The sequence below is a fragment of the Trichechus manatus genome, unplaced genomic scaffold, assembly GCF_000243295.1.
Source record: "Trichechus manatus latirostris isolate Lorelei unplaced genomic scaffold, TriManLat1.0 scaffold00323, whole genome shotgun sequence".
Taxonomy (NCBI): domain Eukaryota; kingdom Metazoa; phylum Chordata; class Mammalia; order Sirenia; family Trichechidae; genus Trichechus; species Trichechus manatus.
The window spans coordinates 515048-542301 of record NW_004444259.1 but is presented as its reverse complement, the minus strand read 5'-3'; the positions used below and the strand labels follow the sequence as shown (position 1 = coordinate 542301).

The window sequence follows — 27254 nt, the reverse complement described above, 5'->3', positions numbered from 1 at the left end:
TTTTTTTGTGGTGCTAACGTTTTCTTTGTTCTTTTTACTCTCCTGTACTGAGTTCCTTTTGTTTCTGGATTTTCTTTTCATTTCTTTCAGTTTTGCATAACAACGATTGTGAGGATGGCACAGGACAAGGCAGTGTTTCATTCTGTTGTACACAGGGTCCCTGTGAGTCAGAACCGACTCGATGGCACCTAACAACAACAAGAAGTCATTTGAAGTTTGCAAAAATCAGCTACCCTTCTGGTTAGAGAGCATTTTGCCCCAAACTCCTAATAGTCAAAAAGTCTTCATTCTTTTTACTTAAACGCATTGAATTTTGGCTACCTTGGTTTTAAAGGAAAAAACTGAAACTTAGTTCCCTATATATGCTAATTATAAGACCCAACCAACGGTGCACTTCTATTAATTTTTGATCCAGAAAAAACCCTTTGATTTAAGGCCAATCCTTTCCTATTACAGAGAAGACCAGGGGTCTAGAGAGGGTATGTGATAAGGGTGAGTTAGTAGCAGGGCCAGTCCTAGCCTAGGTCTCCTAACACTGCAGTGCCTTCCCATCTAGGGAAAAGTGCTTCCAAGCAGTTTCTATTGTGAAAGAAAACAAGTTTGTTTCTTTCAGTAGAGAAGGAGTTACGGACTAAGAACTCACCTCACTTAGCCAACCAACCTAGAAGGCTGCTAAGTCCCTCCAAATAAAGCTACATAAAGGTGGCATTATTGCATAAACCAGATTTTTAAAAATACAATACATCCCTAACTGGATCTCTCTTTAAATTCAAGCCAACTAACCTCAATGGGCCTTCTCTCTCTCCCTCTCTCTCTCTCTCACACACACACACACCCACTCCCTATCCTTCTCCCTAGCACTTACCCCTTTCGGATAATAATCCATTGTTATTGTCTACCTCCCCCTACTAGAATATAAGCTCCATGGGGGCAGGGATTCCTGTCTGTTTTCTTCAATGCTGTACTTACAGCACTGGTAACAGTGTCTGGCCTCGCAACAGGTACTCAGTAGTATTTGCTAAATGAATGAATGTTCTGGGCAATAAAGACTTCACCAAGGAATTTAACTATTGATTTTCCAGTATTTCATTTAAGCCAGGCATTCATGCAAGCTTTAGAAAAATAGGTACCACAAACCTTTGGCTCATCAGGATACTGAAGACCACGATGGCTCTGGTGAGCAGAGATGCAGGGTTAACTTAGGCCACTTTGACACAATTTACACCAAGAAGCCCCTTCGCAATAATATCCTGGCTATACACTTTTCTCAGGAAGCAGACATTTCCAATTAAGGTACAAAACCTCTTCCACCACACCCTTCTTCCAGACTAAGAAACTCTCTTCCCCTTTCTGTTGGATGTGAAAAACAGGATTCCACAAAATAGCTAGAGCAGACATAATTATAAACCTTTTAAACAGTATGGGCCATTTTTACCCCGTAAAAAAACAAATCTAAAAGCAGCAGAATTAGAAAATAATTCTGACCTCTGTCTCACAGGCCTGGACAAGCACAATCTAAGCAGGTCCACAGCCCGTGGTCAGTTGTTTTTCTGAACTTTCGTGTGTCAGAACCTTTCAGTGACAAAACGCATGCAGGCCTTCTCTTCTGATTTTACTTAACAGGATTTAGCACTTTGGGTCGAAATTTCAATTACATTTCCGGATGCTCTTTCTCTGAATGCTACCCTGATGATGGTGGAAACCTACAAGGAGTTATGAACAAGCAGCCTCTGAAGAGTCCAGAACTCCAGGGTCTTTCTAAGGTCCTTACTGGGAAGTGTGTTTTGAAAAAATGCCAATTACTCAGCACAGTGGTGTTCAACAGTACGAGACCCAATGCTCCCTTTTCTATAAAACAAATTTTGGTAAAGCCGCTGCACTATTCTGAAATGAAAATCATAGATATTACTAACTAAACACAATTCCAAAAAATCAATATAACTTAACTCCAGTATCAAGGAGAAATAAAAGGGCAACGGTTTACAATACAATAATGTATTTTTCAACACTGAAGACAAAACCAAAAAAAAAAAAAAAAACCCATTGCTGTGGAGTCGATTCCAATTCACAGCGACCCTATACCAAAAAACCAAAAGCAAACCCATTGCCATCAGGTCTATCCCAACTCATAGCGACCCTATACCAAAAAACCAAAACCAAACCCATTGCCGTCGGGTCTATCCCAACTCATAGCGACCCTATACCAAAAAACCAAAACCAAACCCATTGCCGTTGGGTCTCTTCCAACTCATAGCGACCCTATAGGACAGAGGAAAATTGTCCCATAGGGTTTCCAAGGTGCAGCTAGTGGATTTGAACTGCTGACCTTTTGGTTAGCAGCCCAGCTCTTAACCACTGTGCCACCAGGGCTCCCTACTAAAGACAACCTAAAGACAACCCCCCTCAATTTCCAATTTGGCCTCTAGAGGGAGTGTCACCCCCAATGAGAACCACTCATGGAGCATTCTGTACCCTGGGTGCCTGTAAATACAGAATTTACCAGATTAATTTATTCTGACTTTTCCCATAAAGTTGCTCTGACTGTAAGCCACCTAGGAGGCAAGAAAGTGTAAAAGATGCCCTCAGCCAAACCACACTCTGGACAAAAAAGAAATGTTCACATCACAGCCATTTTGAGACCATGTAAACTATCAATTTTACTTACACATTTTCTTATGGGGAGGAGGGAGGGCTCAATCCACTTGAAAACAAACTATGAGCTACAAACCTAGGGATTTCTTCCATTTTATACAATTTCCCTTGAACAAAGGGCCAGCAAACTTGCTGGAAAGGGCCAGACAGTAAATATCTTAAGCTTTGTGGGCCATATGGTCTCTGTAGCTACTCAACTCTGCCACTATAGCACTAAAACAGCTACAACCAAAAAACAAACCAATACTGACTCACAGCGCCCCTGAGAGCCCCTAGAGGACAGAGCAGAACTGCCCCATAGGGTTTCCAAGGCTGTAAATCTTTAAGAAAGTCAACTGCCACATCTTTCTTCCACGGAGCATCTAGTGGGTTTGAACCGCTGACCTTTCAGTCAGCACATGGGAGCTTTAACCACTGTGCCACCAGAGCTCCAAAGTATGCCTACTTCCATTAAAAAAAAAAAAAAAACTTGACTCCTAGCCCAGGGAAACTTTCTGTGTAATCTCTAACACAGAGACCTCTCCTCATTGCCTTCTATTCTGGCTGAAGTATCTAGAAATATACCAGAAGTTTCTTAAATTTCACTGTTTTTTTTTCTAATTTTATTGTGCTTTAGGTGAAAGTTTACAGCACAAGTTAGTTTCTCATTCAAAAATTTATACACAAATTGTTTTATGACATTGGTTGCAATCCCTGTGATGTGTCAGCACTCTCCCCCTTTCCCTTTCCACCCTGGGCTCCCTGTGTCCATTCCTCCAGGTTCCCTGTCCCTTCCTGCCTTTTAGGCTTTGCTTTTGGGCAGGTGTTGCCCATTTGGTCTCATATACTTAATTGAACTAAAAAGCATGTTCCTCACGTGTGTTATCGTTTGTTTTATAGGCCTGCCTTATCTCTGACTGAAAGGTGGACTTCCAGGAGTGGCTTCAGTTCTGAATTAGCAGGGTATCTGGGGGACACAGTCTCAAGGGTTCCTCCAGTCTCTGTCAGACCAGTAAGTCTGGTCTTTTTTGTGTGTGAATTTGAATTTTGTTTTACATTTTTCTCCCACTCTGTCCAGGACCCTCTAGTGCAATCCTTGTCAGAGTGGTTGGTGGTGATAGCCGAGTACTATCTAGATCTTCTGGGCTCAGTCTGGTGGAGGCTGTGGCAGTTGTGATCCACTAGTCCTTTGGACTAATCTTTCCCTTGTGTCTTTGGTTTTCTTCATTCTCCTTTGCTCCGGATGGGCTGGGACCAATAGATTTTATCTTAGATGGCCACTTGCAAGCTTTTAACGCCCTAGGTGCTACTCACGAAAATAGGATGTGGAACATTTTCTTTATGAACTATGTAATGCCAATTGACCTAGATGACCCCAAGACTATGGTCCCTAGCCCTCAGTCCCAGTAACTCAGTCTATCAAGGTGTTTGGACGTGTCTAGGAAGCTTCCATGGGTTTGCCTTGGTCAAGGTGTGCTGTCTTCCCTTTCACCAAAGTGATTTCCCCTCCCCACCCCTTCCCCCATAACCATCGAAGATTGTTTCTTTTTGTGTGTAAGCCTTTTCATGAGTTTTTACAGTAGTGGTCTCATACAATATTTGTCCTTTTGTGACTGACTTATTTCACTCAGCATAATGTCCTCCAGATTCATCCAAGTTATGAAATGCTTCATAAATTCTTCATTGTTCTTTGTGTGGCATCCCATTGTGTGTATGTACCATAGTTTGTTTATCCATTCATCTGCTGGGGGCATCTAGGTTGTTTCTATCTTTTTGCTATTGTGAACAATGATGCAATGAACATGGGTGTGCATGCATCTATTTGTGTGACGGCTCTTACTTCTCTAGGATATGTTCCTAGTGGCAGGATTGCTGGATCATATAGTATTTCTATTTCTAGCTTTTTAAGGAGGTGCCATATTGTTTTCCATAGCAGTTGCAGCATTTTACAAAATTTAACTACTTTTTTTCCCAAACAGTACCTGCTGAAGCAAGCTGACTGTCTAAATAGACACACGTAATACATATGCATTAGCGTTTCTCCATTTGTCTTGGCCACTTTGAATATCAGGCTAAGGGGTCTTTGGTCTGATTACTCTTTTTCAGAAATTATAAATCGTTCAATAGCATTTCATTTAGAAACTCACTCTTTGTATCAATGTGATAGAATTCATTTGAAAGATCATAATACACCTGCTTCTACTTCTTCAAATGTTGCAAAGACCTTTGGCTAAAAACAATATAATTCAGACCCAGTGGAGCTGGAATCATTTCTTTCAGCAGTTAGGGATGGATTTGGGCTGATCCATTAACCTTATTATTTGGTCCCCTCATGACCAATGGCACATTTTCAAGACAGCTGATTGGCTTTAGGGACATGAGCTGTGGCCATGAAACAGGACAAATACCCCTGCTTTCGAAATGCTTCATACACAAAATTGGTACATCAAATGAAACTACCATCAAGTTAATTTTTTAAAACATACTAAGGCTACCTAGCGATGATATTGCATACATTTAAACAGATCATTCAATTCACCAATGAATTTTATAACAATTAAATACCTGCCAGTAAACAACATTTTAAAATAGGAACAAGATCAAGTTCCCATCCACCTGCCAACTCCAAAACTAATGAACTCAGTTGATCTGCTCCATGACAAAACTATATTTTGTTGAACTATTTTCTCCTACAAGAACAATGCCCCAAAAGTACATTTCAAACTTGTGTGTGAAAGGTACCTTCTTAAACAAAAATGTAAACAGTAATTATTGAAATAAGAATAAAAACATGTAAATAGTCACAGCTATAATAATAACAATGAAGGTGCTAGTTCAAAACATCTCCCTGCTTTCCAAGAACCCTCTCAGCTCTGTGTTAAGAGACTCCAAAGGAAAGCCTAGGGATTGGGCATTACTGACAAAGAGTCTTTCGACCAGAATTCATGGGAGAGGGAGAGGGAAGAGAAAGGACTAACGAGAGTAGATGTGCATAGTTTCCAGAAAAAGAGAGAAAAGGCTGGAGACCAATTTCTCCAGATACTTTCACTTGAAGGTAGAAGCAGGAGCTTTGTGGGCACTGGGTCCTTATTTACCTGCTTTCAGATGCAGGAAGTTTTTCTTGACCCCCACCCTCACCCCATGCACATGCATACACAAACACACACACACACCTCACTTCTCTGTACTTTGTATCTATTTCTAATCTTTCACTTCTCCCTCTGAACTCTATTTATCCATTGACTTCTGGTGTCTCTCTGCTAGATCTGAGCTTCCTCAGGGCAAGGGCTATGGCATCAGCACCGACCACACCTTGGACACTCAACTTCCAGTGAATAAATGACTATAGTATCACCCTCAGAAACGTTCATGACTTTGGAGAAGTCTTCCACCCTTAGAAGTACTCCAACCCACCTCCCTACAACTGATTTTTGAGTTTATAATTTTAGTATACTGCTTAGTTTTGCGTGTTGCTGAACTTGATAGAAATGGAATCAGTATGCACTCTTCTGTCCTTGCTTTTTGCATCCAGCATAATGGTGAGAATCCTAAGTGGACGCGTGCGTTGGGGTCTGCTCATCTTCACTGCTGCATAGTAGTCCACTGTCCCACACTTTGTTTTCCCATTCTTCTCCCAGCAGGCATTTGAACTCTTTCCAGGTTTAAGCTATTACAGACAATGCTGCTATGAACATTTTTGTAAATGTCTTCTGGCAGTGCACATGGGCAATAACTGCAATGGTATTTGTGTGCCAAATCTTCCTATGCCTTTGTCTGATCTGGCAGCAACTATATTTTAAAATCAAACTACATGGACAAGATGATAAAGGATGACAATGTAGGCAAATCAACCGTTTGGAATGAGATGAAACTCCAGGCATGTCAACACTCTAATTCAAGCAGCAAGCGGGAAAACAATGAGACGGACAGGAAGGGAACTGAGCTGTAGACATTAACAATCTACAAAATGGTCATGGCAATGTATGGTTGCCCTCAGAACAACTCAGAGTGTCAATCCATCCATAAGCATTCACTGAACACCTAGTAAATGAACCAGCACTGAAATATTAATATGGCTTCTTAGGAGAAATAATGGAATGACACCAACCAATCATTTCTGAGACATTCCTTACTCAGCATATATAATTGTTCAACCATGTTTCCCAAGAGCTCACAATTGGTGACCTACATATATGTTAGGGAATTACTGCAATACCTACGGTAGACCACCGCAGGAGATTCCAAAACACTTGAGATAGGTCTTCAAGGAGCTAGCAACTGAGCTGGGAAGATGATGAATAAATACAAGGTTAACTAGCAATAAAGACAATAAATAGGTATAAGAAAAGTTAATTAGCAATAAGGACAATACTGCAGGTGATACTATATGACTAAAGCAAAACAGAACATCCACTTATGGGCGATTATAGTTCTGAGTCATCAATCTTTTACTATGGACTAGGCATTGTTCAGGAGTCCCTGGGTGGGACAAATGCTTAAGCACTTGACTACTAGCCAAAAGGTTGCATGCTTGAATCCATCCAGAGGCACCTTGGAAGACAGGCCTGGCAATCTGCTTCTGAAAGGTCACAGCCATGAAAACCCTATGGAGCAATACTACTCTGCACACTTGGGGTAGCCATGAGTCAGAATCCACTCAACAGCAACTAACAGCAGCAACAACGGGCATTGTTCTAAGCATAGATGAACTAATTTAATCCTCCCATCAACCTTATAAGGCAACTACTATTACTATCTCCAAATGACAAATGACAAACTCAAGGAACAGAGATGTTAAACAAAACTCGCTCCCTACTGTCTAGTTATCTAGTGCTGCTATAACAGAAATACCATAAGAGGGTGGCTTTACCAAACAGAAATGTATTCTCTCAAAGTTTAGGAGGCTGTTGTTATGTTGTTGTTAGGTGCTGTTGAGTTGGTTCCAACTCATAGCGACCATATGTACCACAGAACGAAACACTGCCCAGTCCTGCGCCATCCTCACAATCGTTGTTATGCTTGAGCCCACTGTTGCAGCCACTGTGTCAATCCATCTCATTGAGGGTCTTCCTCTTTTTTGCTGACCCTCTACCTTACCAAGCATGATGTCCTTCTCCAGGGACTGGTCCCTCCTGACAACAGGTCCAAAGTACATGAGACGAAGACTCGCCATCCTCGCTTCTAAGGAGCATTTTGGCTGTACTTCTTCCAAGACAGATTTGTTTGTTCTTCTGGCAGTCCATGGTATATTCAACATATAGTCCAGCTTCTCAGAGTATTTGCTCAGCATACAGATTGAATAAGTACGGTGAAAGGATACAACCCTGACACACACCTTTCCTGACTTTAAACCACACAGTATCCCCTTGTTCTGTTTGAACAACTGCCTCTTGGTCTATGTACAGGTTCCTCATGAGCACAATTAAGTGTTCTGGAATTCCCATTCTCCGCAATGTTGTCCATTATTTGTTATGATCCACACAGTTGAATGGCTTTGCATAGTCAATAAAACATAGGTAAACATCTTTCTGGTATTCTCTGCTTTCAGCCAGGATCCATCTGACATCAGCAACGATATCCCCCATTCCATGTCTTCTTCCGAATCCATCTGGAATTTCTGGCAGTTCCCTGTCAATGTATTGCTGCAATCATTCTTTAATTATCTTCAGCAAATTTTTACTAGCATGTGACATTAATGATATTGTTCGATAATTTACGCATTCTGTTGGATCACCTTTCTTTAGAATAGGCATGAATATGGATCTCTTCCAGTCAGTTGGCCAGGTAGCTCTCTTCCAAGCTTCTTCGCATAGACCAGTGGGTGCTTCCAGCATTGCATCAGTTTGTTCAAACATCTCAATTGATATTCCATCAATTCCTGGAGCCTTGTTTTCCTCCAATGCCTTCAATGCAGCTTGGACTTCTTCCTTCATTACCACTGACTCTTGATCATATGCTACCTCCTGAAATCGTTGAATGTCGACCAATTGTTTTTGGTACAATGACTCTGTGTATTCCCTTGATCTTCTTTTGATGCTTCCTGCATCGTTTAGTATTTTGACCATAGAATCCTTCAGTATTGCAACTCGATGCTTAAATTTTTTCTTCAGTTCTTTCAGCTTGAGGAATGCTGAGCGTGTTCTTCCCTTTTTGGTTTTCTAAGTCCAGGTCTTTGCACATGTCATTATAATACTTTACTCTGTTTTCTCCAACCACCATTTGAAATCTTCTGTTCAGCTCTTTTACTTCATCATTTCTTCCTTTTGCTTTAGCTACTTGACATTCAAGAGCAAGTTTCTGTCTCTTCTGACATCCATTTTGATCTTTTCTTTCTTTCCTGTCCTTTTAATGATCTTTTGCCTTCTTCATGTATAATGTCCTTGATTTATCCCGTAACTCATCTGGTCTTCGGTCATTAATGTACAATGCATCAAAGCTATTCTTGAGATGGTCTCTAAATTCAGGTGGGATATACTCAAGGTTGTACTTTGGCTCTTGTGGACTTGTTTTAATTTTGTTCGGCTTCAACTGGAACTTGCATACAAGCAATTGATGGTCTGTTCTGCAGTGAGCCCCGGCCTTGTTCTGACTGATAATATTGAGCTTATCCATGGTCTCTTTCCACAGATGTAGTCAATTTGATTCCTGTGTATTCCATCCAGTGAGGTCCAAGTGCATAGTTGCTGTTTATGCTGTTGAAAAAAGTATTCCCAGTGAGTAAGCTGTTGGTCTTGCAAAATTCTATCATGTGATTTCTGACGTCATTTCTATCACCAAAGGCATATTTTCCAACTACTGATCTTTCTTTGTTTCCAACTTACGCATTCCAATCACCAGCAATTATCAGTGCGTCCTGATTGCATGTTCAGTCAATTTCAGACTGCAGAAGTTGGTAAAAATCTTCAATTTCTTCATCTTTGGCCTTAGTGGTTGGTGTGTAAATTTGAATAATAGTTGTATTAACTGGTCTTCCTTGTAGGTGTATGGAGATTATCCTATCACTGACAGTGTTGTACTTCAGGAGAGATCTTGAAATATTCTTTTTGACAATGAATGTGATGCCATTCCTCTTCAATTTGTCATTCCCAGAATGGTAGATCATATGATTGTCCGATTCAAAATGGCCAATACCAGTCCATTTTAGCTCACTAATGCCTATAATATTGACCTTTATGTGTTCCATTTTATTTTTGACAACTTCTTTTATCCTAGATTCATACTTCATACATTACACTTGGGAGGCTAGAAGTCTGAATTCAGGGTGCCAGCTCTAGGAAAAAGCTTTCTCTCTCTGTCCACTGGGAAGATGGTCCCTGTTTCATAGAGCTTCTGCTCCTAGGCAATCTTCATGTGGCTTGGCATTTCTCTTCTCCCAACTCTGCTTCTCTTGTTTGCTTGTTTAATCTCATTTATACCTCAAGAGAGATTGACTCAAAATACACTCTAATCCTGCCTCAATAACATAGTAAACAGAATCTAATCCTCATCGACATAACCTAATCCTGCCTCATTAACATAACAAACACGAGCCATTCACAAATGGGATTATAACCACAGGCAAAGGTTAGGATTTATAACACATCACAAAATGGAGGATAATTACATCAGATCACAAAATGGAGGACAACCACACAATACTGGGAATCAAGGCTTAGCTAAATTGACATAAGTTTTTGAGGGACATAATTTAACCCATGATACCTACTAACTGTTAAAGTTAGAATTCAAACCCAGTCAGTCTAGCCCTTTTAACCGCTTACAGATGTCTGCCATTCTAATTCCCTAACAGATGATCAAATAAACATGAGGACATTGTCCCTCTCGCTTGCACAGTTGAATAAAAAAAAAGTGTTTTGGAATTTCATCTCTATGTAACAAAATCTGATGATCACAAAGAAGTACCTCAGCCTTTATTTTAAGCTCTATCCATATTGTAGCATGTATCAAGACTTCATTTCCCCTACTGGCTATGTAGTATTCCACTGTATGTATGTACTATACTTTGTTTATCCATTCATCTGTTGATGGGCATTTAGGTTGTTTCCACCATTTGGCTATTGTGAATAGTGCTGCAATGAACACTGGTGTACAAATCTGTATGAGAGTCTCTGCTTTTAACTCCGCCTTTATTTGAAAGAAGAGTAAACAAACAATGATTTTTTTCCCCCAGTGACATAGTACATTCCTTCTTGTTTACCCACTGCAATATTATTCTGTATCATTGAAGATTCTTCTACAACTATGTTTAAAATAAGGAAAAGCTGTATTGCTAGTAGACAAAAATAGAATGAATACCCCATGAGGTATGATTACTATATAATGAGACATTTGTTCAAGAGCATATTAGAGCATATGTCACTAAATGAGTTAGTCTTCAAAGAAGTCCCCTGTGATGGTCTGCACTTATTCCAGCAATCCTACCACTGCTCAAAGTATTTTTGGAAGTCTGCTTTTGAAACTGCCTTAAGAGTTAAAAGCTATACAGCACCTTATGAATTTTAACCATATCTTAATTTTTAAAACAAAAACAATAGTCCTCACAGCACAGGTGCACACTGTGTATATTTAATAGATGTGTCTCAGAATGACTGTGGTCTAGAGCCCAATGTCCAATCCTCACTCAATGATCTGACACCATTGAGGATATTTGTTAAAATGTGCCATGGTCTGACGGCAATTCCAAAGAAAAGTTCCAGAAATATGCTGAATAATTTGGATTTGGAGCTTCCTGACACTTCTCTACGTGGACTAGAAGCAAAAAGAATCAACTGAGATATTTTGAAATACCACCAAGTGTCTCCTAACTGTTGAAAAATGCTGGGCTTGATACGTCTTAACTGGTCCTAATTTACAAGAGCAGGTTAACCTTGAAGGTTAGCAGAGATTAGCAGTACGACTAGTAGCCTGTCCAACAGGCAGTTTGTCATAGTAGTTACAGAAGGAGGGTCCAAAGGGAATTCCCAGAGACCAGCTTAGCTAGAAGCCTTGGAGATTCCAAAGAAAGAGACTTGCAGTGACCCAGACAGTAGGGACAATAATTATCTTCTTACTTGGAGCAGTTACCTATTATCCTAGCCATAAACACAAGCTGCCACCCACCTCTGCTACCAAAGAAGGTGAAAGGACTAAACATACACATTTCCAGAATTTAGCATTTTTAGCATGGAAGAAGGTTTTAGAGATATGGAAGAAACAATTTAAGAGAAAAGGCAGACATAAAAAATAAAAAAAAGCAAGGAGATGAAAGGGAACCAAAACCTATGTCAAAAGAATGGCAAAGATGAAAAAATTCCAGTACTATGACAATGACAGATATGAATCTTACACAGAGAATTTGCAGGCCTTTTGAAGGAGCATTAGATGCTGCTCCACAGAGGAGTGAAGAGAATTTCCAAGCTCTGGATATCAACACTAGGAGGAAAAGATGGGTAGTCGGGGTAGTGGTTGATAATGAGTATGAAGGTTACTATATGTAGCATCAACATGGCCATTCATGAAGTAGACTATCTTGATGAAGACTGTATCTATGATGTGGCCTCTACAAGCATAACCAAACCTCTAATCATGATAAGAACTAGGAAGAGACAAGGGCATCTATGAAAAACCTATAGCTAACATCATACTTAAAGGTGAAAGACAATGTTTTCCCACTAAGAGTGGGAACAAGGCAAGGATGTCTGTTCTTACCACTCGTGTTCAACATCTTTTGGAGGTCTTAGGAACTGTAATAAGGCAAGAAAAATAAATAAAAGACATGATATGTTGAAAGAAAAAAAAACTGCATTTCCAGATAACATGCTCATATATGTAGAAAATCTTAAGAATACTACAGAAAAGCTACTAGAACTAATAAGTAAATTTAGCAAGGTTGCATGATGCACAAAATGAATACACAAAAATCAACTGTATTTGCATTATTAGCAATGAACAAATGGACAATGAAATATAAAAAAATACAATTTTCACAAACAAAAAATCATGAATATTTAGGAATACATCTAACAATATATGTGCAAGACCTGTACACTGAAAACTACAAAGCATTGCTGAGAGAAATTCAAGAAGATCTAAATAAATGGAAAGATATAGCATGCTTAAGTATCAAAAGACTCATTATTGTTATGATATCAATATTGATCAGTAGATTCAATACAATCCCTATGAAAGTACCAACAGGCTTTTTCAGTAGAAATTGACAAGCTGATTCTAAAATTTACATATGGAAAGGCAAAGGACGAAGAACAGCAAAAACAATGCTGAAAAAGAACAAAGTTGCAGTACTCCAACTACCTGACTTCAGGAATGCCTCAGTAATCCAAACAGTGTGGTACTGGCATAAGGATAGACATACACATCAACGGAGCAAAAGGAGTGCAGAATTAGACCCATTCTTTGGAGGTCCTAGCAATGATTAATGCATTTTCAACCAAGCTACTGTTGTAGGTTGAACTGTGTCCTCCCAAAAGATATGTGGAAGTCCTAACCCCCAGGACTTGATAATGTGACCTTTTTTGGAAATAGGGTCTTTGCAGGTGCAATCAAGTTAAAATGAGGTCATACTGAATTAGGGTGGGCCCTAATCCAATGACTAGTGTCCTTGTAAGTAGAGATTTGAAGACACACAGTCACACACAGAGGGAAGATGGCGGCAGAAATTAGAGTGGTACAGCTGCAAGCCAAGGAATGCCAAGGATTGCCAGCAACCACCAGAAGGTGGAAAAGGCAAGGAAGGATTCTTCACTAGATACTCCAGAGGGAGCATGGCCCTGCCGACACCTTGATTTCAGACTTCTGGCCTCCAGAACTGTGAGAGAAGAAATTTCTGTTGTTTTAAGCTACCCAGTTAGTGGTACTTTGTTATAGCAGCCTAGGAAACTAATACAGGTACCAAGATAATTCAATTGGAAAAGGGTAGTCTTTTCCACAAATGACCATGGAGAAATTCGATATCCATATGGAAAAATAAATGAACTTTGACCCTTACTTCATATAATATAGAAAACTAACTTGAAATGGAGCACAGACGTATTAGTTTTCTAATTCTGCATAACAAATTACCAAAATGTAGCAGCTGTAAACAACACACATTTATGATCTCACAGTTTCTGTGCTCAGGAGTCCAAGCACAGTTTACCTGGGTCCTCTGCTCAGAGTCTCACAAGGTTGCAATCAAGGTGTTACCCAGGCTGGAAGCTTGACAGGGTAAGGAGCTGCTGCCAAGTGAATCTAGGTTGTTGGTAGAATTCACATCCTTACAGCTGCATAGCTGAGGGCCTGGCTTTTTGCTGGCTCTGGGCTGGTGGCCGTCCACATTCCTGGCTTCCTCAACATGGCTGCTCACTTCATCAAGCCAGCAAGGAGAATCTCTGACGTCAAGGAAGGCCCAGCGCCTCCCTTAAGGTCTTTCAGCAGATTAATTCAGGCCCATCCAGGATAAAGCCTTTTTGAGTAACTCAAAATCATCTGATTTGTGAGCTTAACTACATCTTCAAAATCCCTTACTTCTTCCATATACTATTGACTAGAAGTAAGCCGCAGGTCCCACCCACACTCAAGGGAAAGGGATTACAATGGCTGTGAACACCAAGGGGCAGAAATCATGGGGCCACCCTGGGGTCTGTCTGCCACAATAGACCTAAATGGAAGAGCTAAAACTGTAAAAGTTCTAGAAGGAAACACGGGGGAAATTTTTTGCAAACTTAGGCAAAGATTTCTTAGATAAAAATTTCTTAGACAAAAAGCATAAACCATACCAGAAAAAAACTGATAAATTAGATTTCATCAAAATTACAAAGCTTTGCTCTTCCAAAGGCACAGTTGAGAACATGAAAAGGCAAGCCACAGTTTGGGAGAAAATATTTGCAAATCGCATATCTGATAAAGGTCTTGTATCCAGAATATATCAAGAACTCTTACAACTCAATAATAAAACAATCTAATTCAATAAAAAATGGGCAAAAAATCTGAGCAGACACTTCACCAGAGAACATATACAAATGGCCAATGAGCACATGAAGACATGGGCAACATGCTTGTTAGTCCTCAGAAAGAGGCTAATTAAAAGCACAATGAGATACCATTACACATCTGCTCAGGTGGCTACAATTTTAAAAACTGACTATGTTTAGTGCCAGTGAGGACTGGCCCAACTGGAACGCTCATACTTTGCTGGTGGGATGCAAAATGGTACAGGCACTTTGGAAAACAGTTTGGTAGCTTCTTGTAAAGATACACATACACTTATCACACAGCCCAGCAACACCATACTTAAGTATTAACACAAGAGAAATAAAAACATCAGTCCATACAAAGACTTGTAAGTAAATGTTCACAGCAGCTTTACACATGATGACCCACAACTAGAGCAACTCAAATGTCCATCAACTAGTGAATGGACAAATTATGTTCTAGCTATACTATGGGATACCACTCAGCAATAGAAAGGCATGAACTGCTGAGGCATGCAACAACATGGATGAATATAAAAAGCATTACGCTAAGTGAAAGACCCAAAACAACATGTAAAATGATCCTCAGTGAACTTCAGACCACATTCTTTGACCTAATGCAATTACGTTAGAAATCAATACAAACATACCTAGAAAATACATTTTGTATATTTAAAAATAAACTTCTAAACAACTCACAGATGAATGGAATAACCATAACAGAAATCAGAATATACTAGAACTGAATAGTAATGAAAATACTGGGTTTTGAAACATCCAACTTAAGAACAGCAGGATAAATCCAAAGAAAAAGGAAGGAGAAAATGAAGAGAATGTAGTTTTATTTGAAAAAAGCAAGAGGCACAACAGTGTATAGAGTGTGTTTTTCGTGTAAGAGAAGGGGGGATGCAAATACGTGTGTTTATATGTGTGTTTGCTCAAATTTGCAAAAACTAAAAATAAAAAACAACCAACCCATAGAATATGGGGAAAAAGAAACCGCATGGCTGGCAGGAGACAGGAATGGCAGCAAGACTTCTCTGAATATACCTGGATATAAATTTGACTTTAAGTCATATGAAGTTGTTATTCCTTAAAAAAGTTAAATTAAAAAAAATCTCAAAACATTGGAAACAAATGAACACAACTATATTATCAAGTTGGTATCATAATCACAATTGACTAACCTCTGGTAAGATTGCAGAGCCCTGGTGGTGCAGTGGTTAAGGGCTCAGGTTGCTAACCAAAAGGTCGGCAGTTCGAATCCACCAGCCACTCCTTGGAAACCCTATGGTGCAGTTCTACTCTGTCCTATATGGCCGCTATGAGTCGGAATCGACTCGACGGCAATGGGTGTTTAATGGGTTTGGTAAGATTAATCAAGAAAAAAATAGAGAAAGCACAAGTAAACAATACTAGGGTTTAGGACTGAGAAGACAGACATAAGCACAGACATGGCAGGTAGAAATTAACTGGTAGTTTAAAATCTTCCCACACCAAAACCAGCAGGCCCAGGTGGCTCTATGAGCCAGTTCACCGAACATTCAAGGAGCACATAATTCCCATCTTGGAGAAACTTTCAGAGAACAGAAAAAGAGGGGTGACCCCCAACTCACTTTATAAAACCAAAACAAAACAAAACAAAAAAACCCAAAACAAACCAGTTGTCATTGAGTCAATTCCAACTCATGGTGATCCCATGTGTGTCAGAATAGAACTATGCTCCATAGGGTTTTCATGGCTGAGTTTTCAGAAGTAGATCACCAGGCCTTATCTTCGGAGGCACCTCTGGGTGGACTTGAACCTCCAACCTTTTGGTTAGTAGTTGAGCACTTAACCATTTGTGCCACCAGGGACTCCTAATTCACTTGATAAGGCTAGTATAATCATGATACTAAGTTAGACAAAGACGGTATGGAAAAGAAAATCAAAGCCAAATCTCATTCAAGAATACAGATGTAAAAATGCTGAAGAAAAATATTATCAAATCCAACCTAGCACCGAGTAGGAAAGATCATGTCCATGTGGGGTTCATCCCAGCAGTGCAAATTTGGTTAATACTACGGAGTTAGATTAGAAATTTCCTTCAATTAGCCCATACATATAACAGGTTTAAGGAGGGGAAAAATACATTATCTCCATAAAAGCAGAAAAGAAAGATGCTTGATAAAATTCAACATCCGTTTATGACCAAAACAGTGCATTAAAAATGTGTCTACATAAAATCTAAAGTAAGCATAATACTTAATGGTGAAATATTGAAAACATTGCGCCTTCTAAAATAGAGCCTGGGCCCCACCCTAGACCTACTGAATCAGAAACTCCAGGCAGGAGGCCAGGGAACTGGTAGTTTAAAAAAACAAACAAAACAAACAAAAAAAAAACGCTTCAGGTGATTCTGACGCAGCTGGCTACTCAAAGTGTGAGCCACAGACCAACCACCTCAGCACCACCTGGGCCCTTATTAGAACTACATGCTCTCAGGCTCCGCCCCAGACCTCCTGAGTCAGAGTCTGCATTTCAACCAGGTGATTCATAGCACATTAAAGTTGGAGGAGCACTTGTTTGTAGCAGTGGCTCTCAACCCTGGCTACACGTCAGAATCACCTGGAGCATTTAAAAAATGCAGATATTTGAACTGCCTCCTCTGCCATGAGACCAGAAGAACTGGATGGTGTCCGGCTACCATTACAGAAATTTTGATCAAAGATTCTATACTATCTTTGATCAACAGAGGGAAAACGCAGAACTTCAAATTCTCATGGGCTCTAGACTTTCTGGAGCCACGGAGGCTGGCTGAACCATCGAAACTACTGCCCTGAGATAATCTTTAAACTGTAAACCAAAAATATCCCTTGAAGTCTTCTTAAAACCAAACAATAGTTTGACTTAACTAGTAAAGAATGTCTGCCTTGAGCATTATGCTCTTTTACGAACTACTATATGAGATCAAATTGACAACAGCAACTTGAAAGATTAGATAACAACCTTAGCAGGTAGTGAGTTTATTTTAATGAGGAAGGAACAACTCAGAAAAAGAGGGTGAGAATGGCTGCACAACTCAAAGAATGTCATCAATGTCACTGAATTGTACATGGAGAAAATGCTGAACTGGTGTATGTTTTGCTGTGTATACTCTCAACAACAAAAATACATAAATTACATTAAAAAAATGCAGATGCCTGGCCCTCACCCTAAAAACCAGTTGCCGTGGAGTCGATTTCGACTTATGGAGACCCCACCGTGTGTCAGAGTAGAACTATGCTCCGTAAGGTTTTCCATGGCTGGTTTTTCAGAAGTAGATCACCAGGCCTTTCTTCCAGAGAGCCTCTAGGTGGTCTCGAACCTCCAACCTTTCTGTTAGCAGCTGAGTATGTTAAACATTTGCACCACTCAGGGACTCCTGAGTCTTACCCTAAACAGTTAAACTAGTTGCCAGTGGAGTCAATTCCAACTCATGGTGACCCCATCTGTTTCACAGTAGAACTAAGCTCTGTAGGGTTTTCAAGGCTGTGACTTTTCAGAACTAGACTGCCAGGCCTTTATTCTGAGGTGCCTCCGAGTGAGTTCAGGGCCCTCGTAGCATAGTGGGTAAGCATTTGGCTGCTGAGCAAAAGGTCAGCTGTTCAAATCTACCAGCCGCTCCTTGGAAACCCTATGATGCAGTTCTACCCTGTCCTATAGGGTCGCTATGAGTCGGAACCAACTCGACAGCACCTAACAACAACAACAACTCTTTTGGTTAGCAGTCAAGCCTTAACAGTTTGTGCCACCCAGGAACCCAAGTCTCACTTAGATCGTTTAAATCTAAATCTCTGAGGGTGGACCCAGGTGTCAGGTATTTAAAACTTGCCAGGTGGTTCTAGTGAGCAGCCAGCGTGGAAAACCACTGGACTACAGTATTCCCAGGACAAGAACGGTTCTATCTTGGACTCCTCGCCCTCTCTGAAAAGCCAGAGAAGAAGCACTGCCCAAGGTCTTTGAAGTTCCCCTCAAGAAAGCAGCTTCCATTTCCCACTTATACCAACCAATGGCGCCTTCTGCATACAGCTTGCAAAACTGAAACTGAGAAAAGCTCCTGTAGTCACGAGAGCTGCGGGAAGCTGCAGGGAGGCTGTATACATAGTACCGGCTGAGGCTACAGACCCAGGAGGACGACTCGCTTGGGTTCGGATCCTGGCGCTGCTACTTCCTGTCTCCCCTTAGACCTAAGACTTGGTGGGATACGGATAGTTTCTACCTCAAAGCAATGTTGTGAGGATTAAAACGAGATGTTGGTAAAAGCACCGGGCAAAGGGCTTGGCACCAATTACACCTAATGTTAATGTAAGTTATCACTGAGGCCGCCCCGGCTGCGCAGCGAATCTGATCAAGTCATCAGCACAGCCAGGCCTGAGCGGCCTTCTCACTGCTGCGCTGTCCACCACGACAGCGCCGAGCCACACGGAGCCACTGAACACCCGAAATGCGGCTAGTCCCAGCTGGATGTGCTGGAAGTGTAAAACAGACGCCGGATTCCAACAACTTACTGTGCAAAAAAGAGGGAAATATCTCACTAATAACTGCTATATTGGTTACATGTTGAAATGATGGTTTGGATATACTGTATTAAATAAAATATATTATTCAAATTAATCTCACCAGTTTCTTTACTTTTTGAATGTGGCTACTGGAACATTTTAAATGCCACACATGTGGCTCACGTTATATTTCTACTGGACGGCGCTGTCTCAAAGCAGCTGAAGCTAGCATGGGAACTGCTACTCTAGCCCTGCGTCTCTAACTTCATTTACATACCAATCACCTGAGGTCTTATTAAAATGCAGATTGCGTTCCTAGGTCTGGGGCAGGACCTGAGCGGCCACCGTTCTCACTAGCTCCCAGATGAGGCTGACAGGCTGTGGCTCTAACTCTAAGGAGCAGGCCGTCTACACAGTCTCTATCAACAAGGAAAAGCTGCTCATGACACAGAAGTAACTGGGATTCCGGAGAAATGGTCATGTCAGCTGAGAGTTGATAACAGTGAAGAAAGAAATGTCCAGCAGGGTTAGACACAGCCCCAGCTTGAAACAATCGGTTTCGTAGCAAGCGGTCCGGAGAAACGTCCACTTTCCCGGATCCGGAACCCCTCGGAACAGGAAGCTCAAAATGGAATCTTGGCTGGGGTTTCACAAATCTTGCTAGTCACATAACCAATGTCAAGGGTAACACCCTCCTGGGGTCTCACTGAAACCAAGCACCAATCCTTCTTCCCACTATTGTCCCCAAAGAGGACCCTCAAGTGGTGCTATGTTTCACGTCAGGATCAGGAGGCAATGACTGCAGGTATATTTCTTCTTCTTCCAGTAAAACAGCTGGCCAATTCTAGGCCTGCTGGAATGAACCCTCAAAGCACAGTCCCCATTCTCCTAAGTCCCCACCTAAGTAATCTCAGGGCCATAACAGAATTTAACGTACCGCTCTGAGTCAGAATCGACTCAATGGCAATGGGTTTGGTTGGTGTTTATCTGGTGCTAAGAATCCCCTTTCTCAGCCTCTTCTGCCTCAATAGCTCCCACGAGGGAGAAGGCATGACTCCCTGACAGAGCAGCCTATTCCGCTTTAAGAGGCATGGGGAAATAAAGAGTGCTTCCTTCTTACAAAAAGTTCAAGGACATGATATCAACACATAACAATTATCTCATGCCAGAGAAAGGGCACCATTGTGTGCTGTCAAGATTTGTAGGCAAGGGGGTAAGAGCTGAATGAGTTACAAACAAGTTACTTTTATTTTTTTTGTCAACTATTGCCCTTCAACTTCCCTCACCCCTTGCCATCCCAAATATACCAACAATCAAAGCAAAAACTAACCTAAACTCAAACTGCCCATCACAAACACCCAAAAATTAAGACGGTGGGAAGAAAAGCAATGTGTGAGACCTCTCCCTTCCATCACTGGATTCAAAGAACTTTTGTGCTCATTTACTTATTGACTATGTAAAGAAAGACTAAGTATGAGCCCTGTTTCATCTTGCAGACAGAGAACCTGACTTCTAGGCATGCAACAGAATTTGTTAAAACGAGCATATCCAAGCAATCCTAAGATATCCCTCCTTGTCCAGTTCAAGTCGAAGAATGGTCACTAAATGTCTACTATGTTTCATGTGCTCAGAAAATGTCCTCAGCTTCAGCCCTCTTTATTATATGCTTGGAAGATAAAAAAATTAATACGGAAATACGCAGGAGTTATCTATCAAAATAAAGAGTCAAGGAACAGCAATACTAAACTAATATCAGTACATGAAATTTCTAAGAGCTATTTATGGAGTCATTTCAAGATATTCAGAAAGAAATTCAAGTACCAAGAAAATGGTACGGACTTGGAGACTAATCAAGTCCCCTAAGCAGCCTGGGTCTCTTCTCCTTCTAGCCCCAGGAGCGCAAGCATCCAATAGTCTAGTATGGATCGGAGAGTGGCCTGAGGAGCTGAGGTAACGTCTAGTTCTGAAAAGGGAAAGACTTCCATTCTGAGACCCTGTAGAAAAAGGCGAGCAAAATTCCCCGACACAGATATCACCATGCCCTCCCCTGTGTCTGCTGGCTATCCAGTACTACCATTTTAGGAATAAATAAAATGGAAACTCATAAGGTGTACCAATGGCTTCACGTCCATTTGAGAGACGCCTGCAGATCTCAATGGTGACGGGAGAGGGAGGCTACAGGGGAGATGGGCCAAGAACAGAGAGGACGGCTGCCCTCTTACACCAGTTCTCCAAATAGCGACGGCTTATATAACACATTAATGCAATAATAATCATAATGTTGCACAGTTCACAAAGGGCTCCGATGTACGTGATATCATTTGACTCTCTGATGAACACTGGGAGCTCGGCGGTGCAGGTTTGATTAGCTCTGTCCTACAGATGGAGAAGCTACCAGCAGCGAGGGAAAATGACTTGCCCAGTGTCCCAGAGTTAACCAGGGAGAACTGGGACTCGAACCTGGCTTCTGGAATCCAAATGCGGGGAACTTTCTTCCCCCTCACAGACAAAAGGCTCCTTTACCGCTTGTTCCTCTGACAGAAACAGAAAGAATGCACTAGTGTAAGATGCTAATTTTCTAAAGAGATGCTGCCACATTCTTAATTTTTTAAAAAGGGTCCTCACTGTTGAAAAGTGCATTACAAACATTTCAATGAAAAAAAACATCCTCCAACTATAGGATGACAGCTGGATTCAACACAACGACCTCCAGCTGGGTCTCCTGGCATACACAGGCTTTCAAGGCAGAGGAATTGAAAGATGGCTTCTCTTGCTGTTATTGTTTGTAGCAACAAACAAAGTATGGCCTCAAGCAATTTCTGAGTCCAAATGGTAAAGGGAATTTAGCATTGCAAGAACTGAGGGCGCCACTGCCAACATCACCTTGAAACTAAAAGCTCACATCAACAATGAAATACAGAGAAATGAATAGAAAATCAAGCTTACTGGGTTTCCAAACGTTTATTGGGACATAGCTAGCTTAATTTTTTTCTTTAAAAGAAAAGTTCATATAGTTCAAGTAAATAACAGCTCACTGTTCTTGAGTGCCTACTACGTGTACTACTCTGCTCTAAACACTTATCCTGGATTATCCACTCAATCCTCCCAACAACCCTATGAGGAAGGTACAATTATTATTTTCATTTTACAGACAGAGAAACTGAGGCACGGAGGCAAGTAACTCGCCCAAAGTCACAGAGGTCATATTAGAGCCAGGATTCAAATCCAGGTGGGCTGCCCAACCCAGAGTCAACACCTTGTAGTCAACAGCCCCCACTCCACCGACCCCCCCCAACATCTGCCAAAAAGGAATAATGAACTGAGAAACTAGAAAATAAAGAAAGCAGAACTTCAAAAAGGTCAGAAACAGGGAAGAGAAATTACTAAAGACCAATGAAAACAACCTATTATTCTGTTATAAAACTGAATGAACTTTAGAAATAACTAGAAACTCCAGCCTCTGAAATCCTTTGCCATCTGTTAAAAATGTCGCCTCCTAAGCCTTGAAGTGGCTGCTTTTCTTCTTATTTTGGAGCCCTCAATAAAGAGCAAGAGTCACATGTGCTTTCAGTGGTTTTTCTAAGGCAACTACAGTTTGCTAATCCTCCTTTCATTTTGGACCAAAGAATATTGAAGTATTTTTTGTAACTTTAATCATTTTTCAGAACCTGTAAAACATTTAAAAAACTTGCTTTGAAGCCTTTGAACATACCGAATATGAGAGAACTTCAGGTACTAAACAGATCAACTCTTAGAGTAAGCCATCATTAATGCCATTTTATTAGCATGCCTGTTCTTAGGAAGTTGAGTGCTTCTGCACTTTACAGCTAACTTCAAAATGAACCAGTTCCTTTACAAACCACACAACAGAAAGACTGACAATCACTCCCGATAACAGGTTCACAGTGCAGAGGAAGAGAAGTCCTTGTGTGCCATAGCCTTTTCTTCTTAGAGCCCAGCAGACACTGGCATGAAATCAACAAGTGATACTGACCTCCACAGAGCCTCCTGCAGCTAGAGAGAGTGAAGCAACTACAGAGACAGCAGGGGCTTTGAAGGCCACCTCCCTAGGTGTTTGAAACCACTTACTGTTTGCTTGGAAGCGGGGAAATTGTAAGTAAAACTGAGGCTGCGATGAACTGACCATCCAAGAGGCCATCACTGGAGAAATGATGACTCTAGAATCTCTCAGATTCAGACAGTTGACTTTTGGTTTTTAACATCTGCTTTAATGGAACAGCAGCTGACAATCCAAAACTAGCAATCTCAAGTAATGTCCAGTCACTCTCAATCACGTCCACCTGCTTTATCATCATCTTAGCATTTCAGAGCTCAATTTTTCTTCATAGCACTCATCTCCACCTGAAACAGAGGCACTTAGAACCCGGCAGGGCACGCCATGGGCACTCCTGTGTTTAATGAATGAATGAAAATGCTGACAACTTGATAAATATAAGGTAGGACTTGAAGGTAAGGAGACCAACTGTTTAATAACTATAGGAATCAGTAAGCCTCAATGGATTCAACCGTCTCGGAAGGCTGCTATACATTGGTGTTGCAGACGGCACCACTGACTTGATTCTCCTCGATGGGGTGGAATCTCCTAAGGATAGATTTGATTTTGTGAAACAGCCAAAAGTCATTCAGAGTCAACTCTGGTGAACACGTGATCACACCTGATATATACGTTGGTTGAAAGCAAAATGTGTTTCTAAAGTAACAAGTCTGACTGTCTTGCTTAGCTGGTAAACTGGTTTTGAAGGAAATCCAAAATGATTTGAACTATAGCAAAATTGTTGCTCGAAGTCTAAGGTGGAGACTTAACAAGCAACCAAAGTGAGCTGTGGCAAAAAGAACCCAGACTACACAGAATCCAAGACAACTTGATAAATATACCCCAAGATACCCCTAGAAACCTGGCTGATGAGATTAGCTTTGCCATTAGGATGCGCTGAAACCTGGGTCATATGAGTTACCCTCTCTGGACCTCAGTTTCCCCATCCGGGAGAAAAACTGAACTACGGCAGCTTCAAGGTCCCAGTCGATTCTAACAAGCTTATTTCCATCCTAGCGAAGGTCTGGCATGTCTGTTTAAAAACCAGTCACAATCCACTTCGGCTCGTACCTTGGACGCGCTCTATAAGCCCATAATATACTATCTGCAGCAGATTGTATTTGCTTAGGCAAATACTAAAATTAGTTTGCACTTCCTGAGCACAGCAAAAGACAGTTAAGGGAGGCAACCCAGCACAGGGCGCTTGCTCGTTCTTGGGCATACTTCCGACTGCGTATCAGGGAACTAACCGTCCCCTCTTAGATCTTCCCTCAACTGCTGCAAAAGCAGATAAACCTCCCGTGCGTGACCCAGAAACACTGTCCGAGGGCGACGACCGAGACTCCACGCCAACTGCCAGGCGGGCCTGGCCCACGAGGGATGCGGCGGTCGCCCGGAGGGCCAGGGCGAGGACCAGCCACCAAGCGTCGCCGGGGAGGCAGGGCAACCAGGACCGGGAAGCGAAGTCCGGGCAGGGGCGGCGACGCCACCCTCTGGCCCGCAGGGCCGACTCCAGCCCGACCTTCGCCTGCCGCCGGCCCGGGCCCTGGGGCGGGGAGAGCAGGGGAAGCCGGAGGCACCTGCCCGCTGCTCCCCGGCCTCAGCCCTGCCCCGCTGGGACGGCCACGGCGCTCAGGCGAACCCCCGCCGGGTGCGGAGAGGCCCCGCGGGACCCGCCAGCCCGGGGAGTCCGACTTCCTCCTCCCGGTCCCCCCACGGGTCTCTGCAGCGCCCGGCTCGGAGCCAGCCCAGCCGCGAACGCGCACCCACCTCCGGCTCCCGCCGCCACCGCCGTTGCCAGGCTGCTCCGCTCCCGGGCCCCGCTCCGCCCCCTCCCGGATCCGGATCCGCCCCCTTCAGGGCCCGCCCCCTGAAGGTTCCCCGCCTTCGGCCACCGCCCGCGCCCTCCTCAGCGCGCCGGTTGGCGGAGCTGCGTCACGTGGCAGGGGCGGGGGCGGGCGAAGGAGTGCTTCGGGTGGGCCTGGGAAGCCGCTCCGAGGGGCGGGGCTCTTCGCCCCGGCCGGCCTGCGCGATCTTCTCCCGTAATAGGCTGAAGAGAAAGCTCCAGAGGCTGCTGGGAAACCCTCTTTGGAGGGTCCGGAGCGTGGAGGCACCTGGGAGTTGTAGTTCACAACATGGTGCCGGGAATAGGCGGGGCCAAAGAGCTCGGGGCCACCCTTGTGAGGGAAGTGGGAGTCAGCGCCGAGCGGAGGCCCCTGGGAAGCGTAGTCCCAGGACTCTTCACTGTTTTTCTCTTATAAAGGGGAAATCCCTATCGAGACTTAGGAAAAGGAAGCATTTCAGCCGGGGTTCTTTCTACTTGTTGAGGTTTTGGGCAGGTGGCCATTAATACAATAAAAAGAAAGGAAAATTTAAAATGAGAGCGAGAGAGAGAAAATTCAGTGTGTAATCAAATACAATAAATTTAATCTGACACAAAGAATAATATGCATAATATTCCTTATACTGCATAATAATTATGCATAAGCAAGTCAAGTAAATAACTGTAAATAGGATTACTTTAACATGACCCAGAGGTCACTATGGCTCAGAATCCACTCCACAACGCCCCACCTATGCCAGGTACTACTATTGCAAATGGTAAGAAGCCTTGGTGGTGCAATGGTTAAGTACTAGGCTACTAACCGAAAGGTCGGCCGTTCAAACCCACCAGCTGCTCCACGGGAGAAAGATGTGGCAGTCTGTTTCCGTAGAGTACAGCCTTGGAAACCCCGTGGGGGCAGTTCTATCCTGCCCTATAGGGTCCCTATGAGTTGGAATTGACTTGATGACAATGGAGTTTTGGAATTTTTTTTCTTGTATTTCTTAGTTCTCTGGCATCTAAAAACAGCTGTTTTACCTGGTACCAGTATATGTCTATATCCATATGTACATCTATATCTCTCTGCAGTATAACCCTATTGAAGAGTCCAGACTCCTTAGATGAGAAACAAGGCCCTTCACAATCCAACCCAACCTACTCTTTGACCACTTCTCCCAGCGTTCCTCTTTTCTCTCTTCACCCCAAGTTCTGGTCACAGGGAACTTCCTTCTATTCCCTGGATGAACCAAGTTCTTTCCTTCCTCCAACCCTTTCCATGTGTTGCTCTTTCCTCCTAGAGTGGCCAAACTCCTGGAAAGGAGGCAAATAGCACTTGTTCCTGGGCCAGGCCAAATGCCAAGCTCCCTCTTCTGCACATACCATGGACAAACACCTGTCAGAGACCTTCTTCTCACACCCACTGTCATCATTTGCTTACGTCAGCCTGCCAACCTCCCTCCCCAGACTGTGTGCTTCTTTGAATCATTTGTATTGGATTTCAAAAAGCGCTCAATAAATGCTTCTTGACTGTATGCATTGCATGCCAGAGGGGCTGCTGAATAACTCTGGATTCCCAATATCTGGGAGTCTTGGAGTGGAGGAACAGAGGAAAATGTGAGTGGGTGGAGGGAGGGAAGCTGCTGGGTGGGGGATCTTACATACAGAAGGCACTCAATAAGCCCTTTGCCCTTTTCTCAAGCTGGAGCAGGGAATAGAGAGGTAGCTAGCTCCTGGGGAAGAGTTCTCCAGCACCTCTAGCCTCATCCCGCCCCAGGCCAGCCCCAGCTCTGGGAGTATGCAGCCAAAGCAGGAAGGGCCAGTAGAGAAGGCCAGTGTTTGGCCTGAGAAGTGGAGAGACTGACCTCTTCCCTGCCCCCTCACAGTGCAGGGGTAGGATCCAATGACAGGCAGATGAGGAAGTACCACCTTGCCCTTGGTGAGGTCCTTGTATTCTTGGCCAAGTTTGCCTCCCATCAGGCCATGACTGCATCTCATAGTTCAAAGTGTGTGTGTGTGTGTGTGTGTGTGTGTGTGTGCGCGCGTGCACGCACATGCGTGCACATGTGTAGAAAGGGTTCTTCAGGCTTCCCTGCATTACACACACACACACATACACACACACCCACACACACCCCAAATGCAGGGTGCCTGTGGGGAGATGGCCTTCCAGCCCAGGGCCCTCAGACAATATGGAGGGGGCAGCAACGGGTAGGACACACAGCTTCAGCACCCTTCTCGGGTAGGACGTCTGGCACCCATCCACCCAAAGGCCTGCTTTT

At 42.7% G+C, this 27254-nt stretch overlaps 1 protein-coding gene across 3 annotated transcripts in view; it reads right to left on the bottom strand.

Annotated features, from left to right (window-relative positions):
* The window catches only part of MTM1 (myotubularin 1), a 119991-nt gene extending 95009 nt beyond the window's left edge, over nt 1-24982 (bottom strand). For 2 of the 3 annotated variants that reach the window (XM_023725505.1, XM_023725506.1), the window contains exon 1: nt 24924-24951. The gene's annotated coding sequence lies outside the window, so the exon portion shown is untranslated. Of the gene's footprint in view, nt 1-24923 lie in introns of all 3 variants that reach the window. The other variant, XM_004390714.1, reaches the window with a different exon arrangement.
* Nucleotides 24983-27254: the final 2272 nt, after the last annotated feature.